The following is a 15,540-nucleotide window of genomic DNA, read 5'->3' as shown; positions in this document are numbered from 1 at the left end:
CTTCCTGGCTTCGGAAAGGAAGTGTCTAGAAAGGATGGTCCTATGGAATGATTTGCAAGCACTATCACTTGATGTCTCCTTATTCTACGGCTTTCATAGAGTGGAAACTCTGACTGAGCACCCACTAAGTGATTCTTGAAACTTTTCTATGAAAATGAAAACCAACCAAGTTCTCCTCACTGACCAATGTGTGAATTTCTCTGGCATTGCTTATCAGTATGTTCAGAAAGGAAGGTTTGGGGCAGTTTATGAAGTCTCTTAAGTGAATCGATTGGCTTCAGTTGAGTAAAAGACAGTGGTCTATAGCTACAATAAAGTATTTTGATGAACAACTGTCTTGTTGTCTGGGCAGCCCAGGACCTCCACACATAATGCCCAGGTTTGCCCCCCGGGGAAGCCACTTTGGTTCTGCTACCACAGCAGTTTGACTTCACCCCAGAGAAAGAATGGAGAAAAGAAGGCACCATCTTAGTGATGGACTTACTCAATTATTTTCTTTGCATTTTGAGTTGTGGAACTCCTATATTCAGCTCCATGAAGCGAAACACACTGAGAGACTCACCTATGCAAGTGTCCTTGCCGTGAGGAGATGCTTAAGAGCACTCATGAAGCTCTCATTTACCTCTGCTGGGGCTTGCACAGGGGAATGGATTGTGCCCACAGATTTTGAAGGCCAATGAGTAGCCTTGAAGCAGAAAGAGAGATATTCAACAGATTCCAAACAATAGTACTTTGATTTCCCCTCTGTATGGCTGGTAGTGGCTCCCTTTGCCAACTCCACACCAGGCTGTGTCTGCCTGCCAACATGCCTTGTGTGGAGCTGAAGTATTCCTGCTTCCTGAGATCTGGCTGTGCAAGGATTTCTCCAGACAGGGAAGATTTGTGGGCTCCAAGTGTATTCAGGTCACCAAAAAGGGACCGTCCATCTGTCGCTAAGTGTGCGCTTATATGTCTACTCCCCTGTGCGGACTGCCAGTTCTTAACAGACTGATCAAAACGGCATAAAACGAGATTAGTATCCAAAGATCAGATGGAATTCCCTGGTGTTGCCCTTTAAGAGTTTCAGGTGGGGAATAAAGAAAGTCTTGTAACTCAATCCCCTATGATGTCCAAATTGTTATGTTGCATAGGAAATCTCCTTTCTCTCTTATAGCCCCCAGGGGACTTTCACTGAGGAGTGAATGGGCCATCTGTTTAATGTCATGATTCACATATGTGGTGCACGGCCACAAACACTTTCCCCTCAGCGCTGTCTGGCTGCCCGTCTCTAAGTGGAGCTGATCTCCATCCAAGCACAACAGCAGGGGACAATTAATAAGGGACTAATGTTGTGATAATGATAAGTTCCACAGTTCAGTATGTGTGGCTCCCTCAAGCTTATTATGTCTCTGTATCATGGCTAGTTTCAGGCACACATCTTAAACCTATTTACACATAAAGGAAGTTATATTGAAACTTAGCTGATACTGCAGCTCTGGCCACTGACAGTGTCCAAGTGTCCGCAGACAACATGAAGTGGTTCCCTCAGGCAGCGACTGGGTGCCACAGTAGATCAGGGTGCTATGAAAGGGTGACACATGGTCAGCTATGTACCGTAATTACCATGGCAGGTGCAGTTCCTTGGGCTTGTTTTGATAGTCACAGTGTCATATTCTGTTGCTGCCCTGTCAACTTGTGCACTTCCATCCTATGCTAAGCACTTAGCCAGTTTTAGGATTGAGCTGCTACATGCTGATTAATTTGTGGAAACATCGTGGAAGCATTAGCTGTTTCAATGGCATTTAGATTTTATCTTTCATTCAGATAGCTAAATTTGCCCTATATTGGCCATTCGGTCCACAGGAGGATGTTACTTGCGTTCAGTAAACACATCAGAAACAGATCCAAGGAACTGCGTGACACGGAGTCAGAAAGATGTCTCTGAAAGTTGCATAGGAAACAGCAGAGTAACAAATGCAACTTTCCACAGTTGTCCATGCTAGGTATTTATTTATTTAAAAGCATCTATAAACTGCTTAATGTTTCAGAAATCTCCATAGTTCTTCATGTTAGGTAACATATTGCCAAGCAACTTATAAAAGTTCAGGAACTCTGAGCAGAAAGGTGTCAGTGTTAAACAAAAACAGCTGGATTGACACTGGAAACTGGTAGCCTTTCCATTTTGCTTCCATGCATGTGCCCAACAGGGACATCCTTGCCTATGTACCTCCTGGAGATGCATGTGGAAAGACATTCTGGAAAGTCCTTTTCAGAAAGAGACATGAAAGGCACTGGCACAGTCAGGAGTGAAGTTCCACAACTGCAAGAGTCACCAGTGAGAGCCAGAGCGGGGCAATGGTTTGAGAACAGAACCAGGACATGGGAGGTCCTGCTTTGAAACTCCCCTCGGCCACAAAGCTCACTTGGTAGCCTTGGGCCAGTCCCTACCTCTCAGCCCAGCTGCCCTCACAGGGTCGTTGTGAGAATAAATGGGGAAGGAAGGACAACACCTTGAGCTCCGTGGAGAAAAAGCTAGGATATAAATTAATTAATTAATTAATTAATTAGAGTAGCAAACGAGTGATTTTGAGAGGGGGGGCTTCTGCACAAGTACTTTTCCAATTCCCTCATCCTGCACTACCCCTCTCCATTGATGGCACCCCCAATATCTACAAATATATAATAATAATAATAATAATAATAATAATAATAATAATAATAATAATAATAATTGTTTATACCCCGCCCTCCCTGACCAGGGCTGGGCTCAGGGCGGCTAACACCAAATATGAATTACAATAAAACATAATAGAAAAAACAACAACAAACAAACAGTTAATTAAAATATGGCTTAAAATACAGCTTAAAATGCAGCCTCATTTTAATAGTAGCCCATAAATCAAGACCATAAAGGGAGGAGACACCAGATACTCACCTGAGCCAGCTATCCATGCTGGTCCTACATGGGCCAGCAAAAAAGCCAAGGGAAAATTTATATACCAAATCCCATATAAGGGATCAGAGTGAGTCTAAGCCGAAGGCCAGGCAGAACAGCTCCGTCTTGCAGGCCCTGCGGAAAGATGTCAAGTGCCGCAGGGCCCTGGTCTCTTGTGACAGAGCGTTCCACCAAGTCGGGGCCAGTACTGAAAAGGCCCTGGCCCTAGTTGAGACCAATCTAACCACCTTGCGGCTTGGGACCTCCAAAGTGTTGTTATTTGTGGACCTTAAGGTCCTCCGTGGGGCATACCAGGAGAGGCGGTCCTGTAGGTACGAAGGTCCTCCCCCATTTTCGTTTGAAATGCTGCATCACTGTAAGTTTTAAGATGTTCTTGAAAACTCTCTGCTGTTGCTTTCCTGAAATTTCAGGATTGCACTTAGGCCTTGATAGTTTTGGTGTTGTTTTACCCTTGTTTATACTGTGATTTTACTATTTTACTGGGGTGAGTGCTGTTTCAGTAGTATCACTAGCTACTGCTGTCTATTACCTGTTTTGTTGTTGCCCATTTTTTCAGTTATGATGTTTTATGTATTGTTATAAATTTCCTTAACATATATTACTGTACAATGACATAAGAAAGCTTTTTTTCTATTTGAAAATGATATAAATTCACTAATAAATGAATACATTCAGAGCCCAACGTGATGGGGGAGGCAGTGTGGCTACTGAGACAATACTCATGCAGCCCACGCAGAGAAAGGCACCCACAGGACAGATACACAGCCCCCCCCCCCCGCCCCAGATGATCCATGCTCAGGATTATTGACTCCTCTCTGCTCACATGACTGATCCAATGGCCAAGGAGGGAGGCATTGACACCCCCATCGGGGAACTGCCCGCCCTAGTACTATGGGTGCTGACTCAGACCCCTGAACTAGGGCTTAATTTGGAAAGCAGGGGGCAACTGGAGTATATGCAGAGTCAGGTGAATGTTGAACTTCCAGTGGGTCTTTTCCATGCAAATGTGTTGCTTGGCATGGGGAAAATAGAATTGCCAATGAAAATTCTCCCTGTGGATTTCACCCATCCCTAACCAGTGTGCTTGAGCATACTGCACAATGCATTTAAAATACTTTCCTTGAGGTGGCATTGATGTTCAAATTATTATTAATGGGCTTTCTAAAGTGCAAAACCTGCAAAGTCCAAGGAGGAATAAATTCCAGTTAGGCCATAAAAAGGAAATGCTTGTCTCCTAAGCACAAAGAAGCAGTCTATGCTTCCTGATTAGTTTCCTGGTATGCAAGCCGTGGGCACACGTCATTAAGTGTTTGCAAACTGACAGCAACTAATCGCTTACAGAGCCCTCTAGTCCATCTGAAAAGAATGTGCCAAGAAAGCTCACATCCAGGGTTTCACAGACACTTTCCCGGTGCCAGAGGATGATCTCTGAACATCTGTTTCAGCTCTGCACATGAAAGAATCATAAGCGCATTAGCTTGCATATTCAGTTATCCTGTCTCCAGGGGGAATGTGCTTGTCAACTTACAATCGTATCTGTAAGATGTAATCATCTGTGCTGCAGCAGATACTTGGCACGCCTACCTGCGATGATGATCTTGGCATCGTACCTGCTTTGCAGAGAATGGGAAAGGTGGGGATGGTGAAGTGAGACCTAATTGGGGCTGCACCTCATTTCCTTTTCCATAAATAGAAAGGGAAGGAAGGGAGGGAATCTGGGAATCTTCTACTCACTTGCTTTAAATACATGATAATGGATTATCACGGTTTGAACAGTGGTGTCTCTATCCTTATTATTCTCAAATATTCCACAATCATGCTGCATCAAACCATGCAGTAACATGTAAACACGATGCAGATCACTAGGAAAAATAAATGGACTGAGTAGGTCTAAAGCAAACTGCTCTCTCCCATTGCTCAATCCATGGGGCAGTCGTGATCTGGAAACTTTCACAGTGATCAGAAAGCATCTCTGTTCTGATCCATGTCGGACGAGGTTACATCCTTTGGCCATGGGTTTATGACATACAGAGGTGTTGCATGAACAGATAAAACTGCCTTGTGCCGCATCAGGTCACTGGTCCACCTTGCCCTGCACTATCTCCTCTGACTGACAGGGGCTCTCTAAGGTCTCAGGGGCAAGTATTTTCCATTCCTAAAACCTGAGAACTTTTTTGGAGGAGGTGGCTGGGATTGCAGCTGGAGCCTTCTGCATGCTCTTCTACTGGGCTGTCATTCTTTGCTGCCACTCCCCCCCCCCCCGGACACTGCTGTCCCCTCCTCCACCTGACACCCATCAGATGTAGACAATGGTCCATCCTCCTGAGCAAGATCTTGAGCAAGGGTCACATGAGAATGGCTCTAGGCCCATCATTGAACATCATTCCTAGACTCTAATCTCTTCAACTTCACTCTAGTTTCTTGTGGGGAAAGGGCCTCCCACAATGGTGCTCGTATCCAAGATGGTGCCACCCAAGAAAGGGAAAATAGGATGCCACTCCAGAAAAACAGCATGTTATGTACAGACTTAGTGCCATCATTGAGACACTTCCCACAGTTGGAGAAGTCGGCCCACCAGATGGATGGTGGATAGGGATGGGTGAATAGATTAGTTTTGGTTTGTTTTAGTTTCTCCTGTCATTGATTCTGCTCCATATCGATCCAGAGCAGACCCCAATGTATAGTTAGCAGAGTAAACACATAAACACTTTGCAGGATTCCCAAAAAATAGACCAGAGTCAATTAGCTTCATCCAGCAGAGTTTACTACAGAAGGCAAATGAGCATAACAGTCACAATTCTTCAGGATTGTCACAGTCAGTAAGAAATCCAGTTGCAGCAGACTTAAATTTAACACTTAAACACAATATGTACAGAACACCAACAGAAGGAAAGACAAACAGTGAAACTCAGGTTCCATCTGGCCTGTTCTTATAATCAGTATGACCTTGAAAGAAAGAGATAACACAACCAGTTTGAACCAGCTGTTCAGCTTCTCTGAAGGAATAACCAAAACATCAGGATCCTTCTGCTTGTTTCTAGGCAGAATAGAAGCTTGCTTGCTTGCTTACTTGTTAACTAGAAACTTCCTGCTTGCACCAGCTTGTATCACACAGAGAAGCTTCCAGAACCCTCTTGAATTAGTTAGAATAGAAGAGATCTCTGCACTTTAAACCAATACTTTCTGTACCAAAAAATGCAAAACTGACACTACCACTTTGTGTCATTGAACTGACCACAAGGGATACAGACAGGGAAGTTGACTTGCTCTTTTCTCACCGTGGAAAAACTGGCTGTCAACCAAAGTTTGTTTCAACAGAAACATGCTTATTGCTGTAAATAAATGGTTGTGTGCCTTCTTGCATCATCTAGTGGCTTCCACTGTAGCAGTATCTCCATATCATTAATACAAGCAGAATACTCATTCATAAATGGAATTTTCTTTTTCCACCACTAAACATTATTTCTCCAGTGTGACCTTTGCTCACTTTCAAAATCACTCTTTGTGTTGGTGGATTGAAGCAGACGCATCAGACATAGATCCATAAATAAGCACAGGTGCTGATCCAAGCTCTTTCAGTCTACAAAAGTGCACTGGGCAGTCCCTTGGAAGAGGTGATACTTTAAGAGGTTTAGTACTTCCTGATCTTCTTGAGTCAGAAATGTTGCAGCTTTCACACAATGTGTTGGCATTGTATAATCCAGAGTCCAGCCAAAAACACATGGAGCACGTATACAGCATGAAAATTGTAGCTAAAGGTCTCTTCCCCCTACTTTCTTCTTCTTCTTTTTAACCTCACCCCTTACTTGACCTCAGTTTGAGGCTGCACTGCAGTGGTGCCTGGAAAGGAAGGGTCTGGCACCTAAGCATTTTGGCACTCCCTCATTCAGGGCCACCATGTCTGTGGCTGAATGCTGTATGCAGGAACAGCAAATCGTGGAGGTGGGACAATGGTGTTCTCGAGCACACAAAGGTTATACAGTCATACCTCGGGTTACAGACGCTTCAGGTTGCGTTTTTTCGGACTGCAGACCGCCAAAACCCGGAAGTACTGGAATGGGTTACTTCCGGGTTTTGGCGATTGCACATGCACAGAAGCGCTGAATCACAACCCATGCGTGCGCAGACGCACCGCTGCAGGTTGTGGATGTTGCGGGTTGCGAACGTGCATCCTGCACAGATCATGTTTGCAACCCAAGCGTCCCCTGTATTTGCCCCCACAGGCATGGCTAGCTGTTTCTCACGTTTACTTTGTTCCTCAGGACAAAAGATGGCATTCATCATACACTGCACACCAAATCATCCCTGTCAGGGTTGTAATTGAATATTGCTATTGACACACTGCTGGGCTGAATCATCAGGGGGGCCACGACTTATGGCTGAGGGTGATGAGCCCAGTGGAGTGGAGCCCTGGACCTGCTGGTGGAACACCTGGGCCAGAACAGTCAGAAGAAAAAGTCCCAGTGAGAGAAGAATGGATACAAAAACTCATGGACTATGCAGAAATGACGAAACTTACCAGAAGAATAAAAAATCAAGATAACAATTTTTTACAAAAGAATGGAAATGGTTTGTTGACTATTTACAAACAAATAGGAAACAGATAAATACATTGTCAGGATTATTGTAATAACCTGCAGTTTCAAAAGAATATAGAATCAAAATAGATGAATAAAGGAATAAGTTAATTTAGAATGTGCAGGAAATGATAAAAAGAAATTTAAGGAACCGCAGAAAGAGGAGGAAGTTGAAGTTTGAAATGTTACAACTATTGTTAAGCTATTGAAATGTATATAAATGAAAACCATATATAAAATTTTAAAAAGAACAGTCTGTGTACCTAGAAAGTCCTCAACACGGAGCGAGCAGAACAGAGAAGGCCAACCTTAATAGCCTGGTGGAAATTTCCCCAACGATGGCCTTGGGATGGTTGGTGTGGCGGCAAAGATGCTGCAAAGGTGCTGCTGGAGGGGTTTGAATGACTCCTCCCAGGCCAAAGTTGCCCATAGAAGCTTGAGTAATGTACTGGCAGGTTTTGTGAGGGCCAAGACGATGGCCCTCTAAGAGGTAATGGCCTTCTAAGTATGGACCACTAAGGTATCAAGGGAAGTGTCTTTGCACCAGATGAAAAGTAGGTGAGTCCCTTTCCCTCAACTTGCTGGTAGAAGCTGTAGGAGGCAGAGAGAGCTGTAGAAGGCCATGCCTGATTTCTGCTGGAATCCCAGGCTGTGGCTATCAGAGAAGTAAGACCCTCTTGGGGGGTTAATGCTGAAACGTAGGCTCAGGTTATATATATTACATGTGTAAATAGACCTTATATCCTAAAGACACCACAGTCCCTGCTGCCCCTCATTCCAAGAAAAGCGAACCCCGTGCAAGCGCCCAGAACCCCTGGAATCTTGCACCCCTCGGAGTCAGGGGTGGGGTGCAATAACACATTGTGCAATGAAACCCTTGTCTGAAAACTGCTATTCTTAAAATGGTTGTTCAAACCTGGGTGCTGTTTCAAACCGCTTTTGTTTTATAACAGCTGCCCTTTCCTTTGTTTTACAGAACACTGGGAAGATTGAGCAATGATAAAAGCAAGGACACAGATCACTTTGTTGAGTTGTAGGAGACTTTAAACAGCTGGCATGATAAAATATCCACATATCCCTTGATAAATCTAGGACATACTAGTAGCTTTTAGAAAAGTGATTCATGCTGAGGTAATAAAGGACGGCTGGGAAGGGAGGGGGAAGAGTTTTAGTGATGTGGGGGTCTTCACTTGGACCACAACATATATATTCATCCAGAAAACTATTATCACGCAGGTGCAGATACATCACTCAACATCAAACATCTAGGAAAACTAATCAGCTCAAATATCAAGAGCAGAGTTCAGGGTAAGTTTGAGGACATTGCATCAGGCTTGGTGATTCTCAAAATACACACACAAATACAATCTGAATCCCATCTTTCTGTCCAGTAGGAGAATCTTATTTTCTGTCAAACAAAATAGTAAACATCCATCTTCATTAGCAGGCAATTGTTAATTTCCTGCAAGCTAATGAATGGAATAATTGGGCAGGTGCTTTGGTTCAAAATGACCCCAGTACAGCAGTGGCAAATATGTACACAATCCCTTTTTCTTGTCATGGTTTATGTAGGCTGGCATGCAAGAGGGTTGTCATGGTCACATCTGGTATCAATATTTGTGAACTAGGGGGGCCACTAGGGGGCGCATCGGAAGATGGCTGACAATAACATCTCTCCGACCCACACGAGGTAATTTGGAGGCTATGATGGGAGTAATTAGCCTCCCTAACCCCCCAGGATGGTGGGGGGGACTGCCCTTGCCTGCTGTGCCCTATACCACCCCTGAATTTGTGGGGATGGGGGCACTAGGCACGAAGCCCTCCTGTGGGATTCCAGCGCTCCTGGACGCCGTCCCTGATCCGCGCCACTAGCTGCAAGAACTTCAGAAGAAAGAATTTGGATGAAGGAGTGCTTCATTTGGATGAAGGAGTGCACGTGTAGACACAAAGTCAGAAAAGCTAAAGCACAGAATGAACTCAGGCTTGCTAGAGAGGTTAAAAGCAACAAAAAAGGCTTTTATGGGTATGTTCGTAGCAAAAGGAAGAACAAAGAAACAGTGGGGTCACTCAGAGGAGATGGTGAAATGCAAACAGGGGACACAGAAAGGGCTGAACTCCTCAATGCCTTCTTTGCCTCAGTCTTCTCCGATAAAGAAAACAATGCCCGACCTGAAGAATTAGGAGCAAATGATTCAGCAGACAAAACACAGCCCAGAATAACTAAGGAGATAGTACAAGAATACTTGGCTAGATGTATTCAAGTCTCCAGGGCCAGATGAACTGCATCCAAGAGTATTAAAAGAACTGGCAGATGTGATCTCAGAACCACTGGCAATCATCTTTGAGAATTCCTGGAGAACAGGCGAAGTCCCAGCAGACTGGAGGAGGGCAAATGTTGTCCCTATTTTCAAAAAGGGGAAAAGAGAGGACCCAAATAATTACCGCCCAGTCAGTCTGACATCAATACCAGGGAAGATTCTGGAGCAGATCATTAAGCAAACAATCTGTGAGCACCTAGAAAGGAATGCTGTGATCACCAATAGTCAGCATGGATTTCTGAAAAATAAGTCATGTCAGACTAATCTGATCTCATTTTTTGACAGAATTACAAGCCTGGTAGATGAAGGGAATGCAGTGGATGTAGTCTACCTTGATTTCAGCAAGGCATTTGACAAGGTGCCCCATGATATTCTTCTAAAGAAGCTGGTAAAATGCGGTCTTGACTATGCTACCACTCAGTGGATTTGTAACTGGCTGACTGACCGGACCCAAAGGGTGCTCATCAATGGTTCCTCTTCATCCTGGAGAAGAGTGACTAGTGGGGTGCCACAGGGTTCTGTCTTGGGCCCGGTCTTATTCAACATCTTTATCAACGACTTGGATGATGGACTCAAGGGCATCCTGATCAAATTTGCAGATGACACCAAACTGGGAGGGGTGGCTAACACCCCAGAGGACAGGATCACACTTCAAAACGACCTTGACAGATTAGAGAACTGGGCCAAAACAAACAAGATGAATTTTAACAGGGAGAAATGTAAAGTATTGCACTTGGGCAAAAAAAATGAGAGGCACAAATACAAGATGGGTGACACCTGGCTTGAGAGCAGTACATGTGAAAAGGATCTAGGAGTGTTGGTTGACCACAAACTTGACATGAGCCAACAGTGTGACGCGGCAGCTAAAAAAGCCAATGCAATTCTGGGCTGCATCAATAGGAGTATAGCATCTAGATCAAGGGAAGTTATAGTGCCACTGTATTCTGCTCTGGTCAGACCTCACCTGGAGTACTGTGTCCAGTTCTGGGCACCACAGTTCAAGAAGGACACTGACAAACTGGAACGTGTCCAGAGGAGGGCAACCAAAATGGTCAAAGGCCTGGAAACGATGCCTTATGAGGAACGGCTAAGGGAGCTGGGCATGTTTAGCCTGGAGAAGAGGAGGTTAAGGGGTGATATGATAGCCATGTTCAAATATATAAAAGGATGTCACATAGAGGAGGGAGAAAGGTTGTTTTCTGCTGCTCCAGAGAAGCGGACACGGAGCAATGGATCCAAACTACAAGAAAGAAGATTCCACCTAAACATTAGGAAGAACTTCCTGACAGTAAGAGCTGTTCGACAGTGGAATTTGCTGCCAAGGAGTGTGGTGGAGTCTCCTTCTTTGGACGTCTTTAAGCAGAGGCTTGACAGCCATATGTCAGGAGTGCTCTGATGGTGTTTCCTGCTTGGCAGGGGGTTGGACTCGATGACCCTTGTGGTCTCTTCCAACTCTATGATTCTATTCTATGATTCTATATTTAGAGGAAGGAGGGGGAGTAAAGACTGCTAACAGAAGAGATCTCTGATAAAACAAGACGAGTCGGAGGAACAAGTATAAATCATGAGAAGATACGCCAAGACTCGGTATGGCAAATGACTGATGGGGGAGGGGGAAAAAAACTTTCCTTTCTTTCCTTATGTGATTAAACAAGAATCCCCTCCCCTCACGAGTCAGAAATGTCGTTTTAAGAACTTAAGCTGTGGATTTAAGGCTGTGTGGAGATAAACTTTCAAACCAAAGCATGTTTTAAGAAGAGCGTGGAATGTATAAGAGCTTTGGAATGACGCAGTTAAAAATGCTGTCGCCATATTGGGAAGTTCTGTCAGAGGTCTTGAGTCTGGGAGGAGAAAGAGGGAAATAGAGCTGCTTTTATATTGTGAGTGAAACTCCTCAGAGGGACTTACGAGCGACAGTTTTGCGAGATTAATGATGGAAAGAGCGATGTTATCTATGAAGGTGATGATATGTGGAAACCATCTCGATTTGAGGATTGGAAGAACGGAAAAATTCACACAGGATTATTATTGGTGTTTATCGGCTTAAGGAGACTATCAGAAGAGATCATAAAGAAAAAAGAGAAAATATATGAACAAGATGTGATGTGGAAACAGCAAGATAAGACTGGATAGAATTATGAACTCTGTTTGGACTGATTTGGACATTAACACAGTAGCAGGAAGATGGTCAGAATCCCCCTTCGGATCTTGAAATATGGGTCCCCCAAACAAAATTTAAAATTCGGCTTTGGAATTCGGAATTTATGTGATGTGATTTAATTTGATTTGATTGGCTGGTTAATAAAACAATATTTGTGAACTAATTCTGAACTGTTTTAATTCATAATGTGTGTTTAAGGGTGAGGATTGACCTGCAAAATGGCAGTTTTGTACAGCAGACAGTTTCATTATCCAGTCACATGGGAGTTAGTGGTATTTGGTTATTTATTTATTTATTTATTTATTTATTTATTTATTTATTTATTTCACTTTCTGAACTGCCCTTCATCCAAATGGATCCCAAGGTGTTATGCAGTAATATGAAATAATAAAATCTTCTCCCAAATCAAAACGTAAACCACCATAAATACCCAAACATACGGTAAGCTACAGTGACCAAAAGGCAAAGGCTAAAAATGAAAGGCAACAGTTAAAAATGTAGCCCCTTTAAAATACCAAGGCAAAGAAGAAATCCTTAAAAGATCGTGATGTCAACGCCAGCTGAGCCAGGACTTCCCTTGGCCCACGAACAACTATGGTTGATGCAGTGATCTAGGGCATTAGAATACTGAAATTACTCTCCCCTGGTGTAATAGGGCCTTTGTTTTGTAACCTTGTCTCATTATATCTGTGGGATATATGGTTTTAGTTGCCTCATACCTGTGGTTGGTTTATTTTGCTTTTATTTCATGTCTGTATTTGTTCAACAGTGATCTAGAATTATGTATGGACTATGTATACTGTAATCAGATCCTGTTTGATAACACTGTTTTCTGCAGATTTTTGTATAACTTTTTAATAGAGATTATTTTTAAGAAGCACACACTACTTGAGTCTCTCTTGGGAGGCTATTATCAGGTGCCACCACAGCAAAGTGCTTTTCTTTGGTCAAGCATAACACACTTCATCAAGGGTGGTACTCTAAGGAGGCATTCTGGAAAGAGGCATTCCTCCAGGTCTGAAGCCATTTAGGCTGAGATGGGACCTTGCGCTAGAATATGTCAGAGATGAAGACTGGAGAGTTATCATTTCAATCAATAGTCACTGTATTTAGCCACTCTACTAGGCAATCAATAGTGGAAAAAGATGGAGGTGGCCTGAAAACACTGAGTCCAGATTCCAACCTCCACCGCCATCACCCCCCCCCCAAAAAAAAATAAGGATAGCAGATACCTTTGGGTTGTGTCAAGTGGGATAAAAGGAAGTGGTCCTTCCCATTTCCTTTTGTCCCAAGAGAAACACAAACCCCTACATTCATATACTGGTTAGAAAAGACTGCAAATGTCGGGTAAATATAATATGAGTTGCAAGTATAAAGCAAAGGCAGCTTCACTGAAATTCGCAAGGGGTAAGTACTGATTCATAAGCTTTGCTGGACTAATTTGGTACAGAGAGTTCAAATGTTTGAAACAGGCTGTTAACCAAAGTGATGCGTCTTTGTGCGATTATTTGCCTGCCTATTTTGCTTTGTGAATATTGAGCTGGGGGGGGCAATTAACTAACTTAAAAACAAAAAAATAGCAAGAGTCTGGGGGGCCCTGCTGCCTATGGTACCTGGCAGAGGGTCTTCTTGGTAGTGGCGTCCACCCTGTGGAACACCCTCCCACCAGATGTCAAGGAAAGAAACAACTATCTAACAGCAGCCTTGTTTAGGGAAGTTTTTAATGTTTGATCTTTTATCATGTTTTTAGTATTCTGTTGGGAGCCACGCAGAGTGGCTGGGGAAACACAGCCAGATGGGTGGGGAATAAATAAATGATGGTGATAATGGTGGTGGTGATGGCGATATCTGTGCCCGCCATACTCCCCTGCCAGCAGTCCTGGTTGCCATTCACAATTTCATCTTGTACACCATGTCATGTAAACATGGACTTGCAGAATTTGATTACTGATTTACTTGTGATGCTTTCCTGAAAACATATAGAATAGTAATCAACCAGGACAAGATAGTATTTCACTTGACATTCACATCTCCATTCTTAGCTTCTGCCAGGATCTTTTTGGAAACTCATGAGACAGCATAAGTTCTTTTTGGGTTTGACATCTGGTATATTACTGTATAAAACTGTTAATTTAAGCATGCCTGTCTGACCAATAAACTGCTTTTTGAGCTGTTCTTTTACCTAGATCAATTCCCAGGTGACATTCTCCTTTGGCGTTCAGTATTTCTTTTCTTAGGTCTTGTAGTACGATGTATGTGCCATGCATTCTTCCTGATCATTCAAATGAGAGGAGGTGAGACCTGATTAGATGAACAGATTTGTTGCTGCTGCCACTGCTGCCATTACTGAACTGCTATTTCGTGGGTTAAGAGCATCAGAACAGTTTGTTGGATCAGGCAGCTAATGCCCCGCTTGTCCAGCATCCTGTTCTCACAGTAGCCAGCCAGATGCCCCTGGGAAGTCTGCAAGCAGCACCGGAGCACAACAGCAGGTCCCCATCCTGCAGTTTCCAGCAACTGGTATTCAGAAGCATTCTTGCCTCCGACCCTGGAGGCAGAACATAACCATCATGGTTCAAAGCCACTGAGAGCTTCATTCTCCATGAGTTTTTCTAATCTTCTTTTAAAGCCATCCAAGTTGGTGGCCATCATTGTCTCCTGGGGGGGGGGTATGAAAAAATACTTTCTTTTGTCTGTCCTGAATCTTCCAACATTCAGCTTCACTGGATGGCCACAAGTTTTGGATATCCATAGCCCAGGACTCCCCTTCCCTCTAAACTAAGAAGCGTCAAATGCTGCAGCCTTTCCTCACAGTGTAGTTGCTCCATCCCCTTGGTCATTTCCCCTTGTCTGAATCTTGTCCAATGCCACGATGCCCTTTATATGGTGAGGTGACCAGAGCTACACACAGTGCTCCAAGTTCAGTCGCACCATCAAATCAGACAGAAGCTGGTTTGAGGAAAAGCGCATCCATTTCCAGTATTTCTCAAAAAAAAACTGCACGATAGATATGGCTTGTGGCTAATGTCATGTGTGCATGGCTTCAATTGCCAGTGGTGGGAACACACCGGGACCACTGGCCAGATTAAACAGTGATGTGCATACAGCCTTAATGCCTTGCTTTCCATCTGGATCTTGATTCAATATCCAGAAAAGGAGTTATGTGACACACACACAAAATTTAGTTGAGCAAAAGTTGTGAGTCCAATACCAACTGCTCATGGACACATTTTGGCAACATTGGACAATCGCTGAGGGTTGAGACCTGCTACAATCATCCAGTTAATATTCCCATCTTATTCTCAATTTCCATCTACATCCAGTAATCCAGAAAGAAAAGGTATGGTAGCTTTTTGCATTGTGTCTTTATTGACTGGCTGTTTGCAAATGTTTTACAACATTTTCATCCTTGTAGCACAACCATCTGATGTTACAATAACACATTCTGCTGACTGACTCCCAAGCGGCACAAAGGTGTTGTAAAAATCTTCAAGTCAACTCAAGGCAGCTGGTTGAATCATTTCCCAGTTTTTCATATGACTCATAAAA

The sequence above is a fragment of the Podarcis tiliguerta genome, assembly GCF_965153285.1.
Source record: "Podarcis tiliguerta genome assembly, chromosome: 3".
NCBI classification, from domain to species: Eukaryota; Metazoa; Chordata; class Lepidosauria; order Squamata; family Lacertidae; genus Podarcis; species Podarcis tiliguerta.
This window is presented reverse-complemented; position numbering follows the sequence as displayed.